Here is a 2,902-nt window from a genome sequence, read left to right as displayed (position 1 = left end):
CAGCCCCGCTGCTTCTATTTCAACAATTAACACTCCAAAACACTGAATAAAGCATCACAATGTAAGACATGTTTCACATAAATAATAATGCAATTTAAAAAAAAAAAAAACTTAGGCAAAGACCCATATTTCTTGGGATAGTCTCAGTTTGTAGGTAAGGATGCCTTTCATTCAGCTCCTAATCTGGCTCCCTCTACAGCACAGGTGTTGGAGTTACAACTGATACCAGGACACAAGGTAAGAAGGAGTTTCAGTGCTGCTAATAAGAGTAATCAAACAGCTGGTCTGATTTAAAATTCTAAATTACTAATTGTTATTCTTTCGGTCCCTGCCCTAGCCATGCCCACTCCTTTTAACTTCTGACCTCTGCCCCACCATCGCTCTCTCCCTGTGTTCTCTCCCGGTGTACACGGGCTTTACCTCTCTCCTTCTCTCTCTCTTCCTCCTTCTTTCCCTCTCTCTCTCTCTCTCTCTCTCTCTCTCTCTCCCCCCCCTTTTAAATAAACATTTATGGCTATTTCCTGTGTTTATATGTCTGTTACCACAGTCACCACCAGCGTGGCTTCCCGCTGGTGGGAAGCTGTAGCCGCTTTTTCTTATGGCGGGCTCCGCCAGCCCGCTTAGGTATATTTTTTTCAAGAATAACAAAATGGTGCCACGTGACTCGGATGATTTGCGCACTCCGGACTTCTACCCAGGGCTGGAGTTCTGCCAGGACTCTGAGTTCCCTCCTGGGGTGGAATCAGGACCCGAGGATCTTCTCTTCAACTACCACGTGTTCCATCTGCCTGGACGTAGCTCCTCCAAACAACAAATCAACTAATCGTGAGTGTCCCCATCTCGGCCAGCTTAACCATCTCTTTTAACCCAAGGGATTGACCATTGAGCTCCCGGCAACCCTTCGTGTTTTTGTAGGGATGGGGGACCTCCAACCACGGGCTTTCAGGGCCTCGGTTGTTCCCTTCTCTAGCATTCAATCCGGCTTGTCTCCTGTGCTAAGCCTGTGCCTGAGACGGCTGGCCTTAGGCAGCCCCTCAGTCCACCCTCTCCTGGAGGCCCAGGGCCTCCAGTCTTCCTTTTTCTTTTTTCATTCTTTTTCTTCCTTCTTTTCTTCGTAACTGCTGCTAAGGTGCAGCACACCGCTACGGGGCGGCCTGACCTAGGCTGGATCCCTCTTGCCTGCAAGTCGATTCAGCTAGGTTATAGCCCCCCCCCCATGGAATCGGACGCCTTTTCATAGGGCCCAGGGGTTCGTGCCATTTGCATCTGGCCTTAACGGGGAGCAGTTCTCGTTGTAGGCTTGAGGTGCCACGGTTTTTGTGGGTGTATGCAAGGCCTTGACCACGGGAGCCAAGCCATCCAGACCTATCACTCCAGCCTCATGCTTTAATGCCTTACACTTATCCGTCTCTGTCCAAATAAATGGCCCCATTAAACTATACACAGCCGTTTTTCGGTTCCAGCCCTTTGCCCCTTCCCTGTGAGGCTTTTATTGTGGCATGGCGGGCTCTCTAACAGAGCAGACTACACGTGGCGGTCGCCATCTTAGCTGAAGGCCAGATGGGTCAGGTGACTTTCCGCCATCTTGGCTGAGGGCCAGGTCATGTGGCCATACTCTCCCGGTTTTACTCCTGGTTTTACCCTGCCTTCTCACCCGGTTTTCACTAAAATCCTCCTGTTAACTCTGTTACATGTGTTTTGAGCAATGGCATGTCTCTGATAGGGCCCATCAGAGTTGTCCACATTGCCCAATTCCTGTTCACTCTTTCTATACATAATAATACATATATTTTAAACTGCTATGTACCTTTAAGTCTCTTAAGCTGTTCTCTGCCATTGTCAGTTCTGCCACTAACCTTATATTACAAGCAGTTTTTTCCCTCTCTCTGCCTTTTTACAAATGTAAATCTTACCTGCTGAGAGCCAGTATGGTCAAGCTCAGACCCAACTTTCCAAACAAATTCTATACTATAGTTATACCTGATAAACAGCCCTCAACTGCTCAGAGATCTGGGGGAATGTGATATTTAAGTATTTAATTATTAAAAACGTTTCACAACAACAAAAAAGAGACAGGTTGGCTCCTAGCAGCAGCTCTCTGCTCCCTCCAAAGAAGTCAGAAGACAGACATGCGCAGAACAACGTCTTTCTGCATTTTGCTTTGACTGCAGAGCGCTGACCATTGGGAAAACCTGCCTTTCATCTAAAGTAAAGTCCTCTCTAGACGTGGACAGAATCACTGGAATCGACAGCCTAGCTGCTTAGGTCAAGGTAGGCCTGTCTTCCTACAGATTTCATAGCCCACAGGATCTTCTGGAGCCTAGCAGCCCCTGCGCTAAACAGCAAAGTTCAAGTGCAACCTTCAGTGACCATGAAGGACCCAAAAAGAGTAGCTCTGGGTGTCAACCTAGTAAGTTCTCTGTCATTTCTTTAATCAGTAACTCAAATAAAATCTTATCCTTCTCAAAGATCTCTGACATTTTGACAACTGAAAGGTTTTGCAAGATGACCTCACCAAACAAATTTCAAACCAAATTTATCTCTTATGCTACAGTCATTATATGTCTAAAATTTCTGTTTTCACAAACCCAAGGAGTTCTCGTGAGTTCCAGGGAGCGAATTAAAGAATCCATCTTAAACAGGTCAGATACCCCTTCAATCCCCTGGTCCTAAAATTTTTTTCCCTTAATTTAACTTTGTTCTTTGTTCTGCCAATACCTTAAACAGGATAAGAGACACCAGACATTTCCATGCCACAGATATCGGTCAGAAACAAAGAGACCAGCTATGCCAGGATGTTCCCAGCACCCAGCCTTCTCTCGTGCCCCTCCCCAAAGACGACGCCCACAATCAGCCAGAAGCAGTCTTGAGAATTCGCTGCCCCAATTCCTTCAAACTGGAG

General features: G+C 46.7%; 1 protein-coding gene across 1 annotated transcript in view; it reads right to left on the bottom strand.

The window, feature by feature from the left end:
- Fstl5 (follistatin like 5) overlaps positions 1-2,902 on the bottom strand; it is a 398,938-nt gene that overhangs the window by 132,212 nt on the left and 263,824 nt on the right. The window lies entirely within an intron of this gene.

Source organism: Microtus ochrogaster, chromosome 1 (assembly GCF_000317375.1).
Source record: "Microtus ochrogaster isolate Prairie Vole_2 chromosome 1, MicOch1.0, whole genome shotgun sequence".
NCBI lineage: Eukaryota > Metazoa > Chordata > Mammalia > Rodentia > Cricetidae > Microtus > Microtus ochrogaster.
Note: the sequence above shows the minus strand (reverse complement) of the source record. Positions and strands in the feature narration are given on the sequence as shown.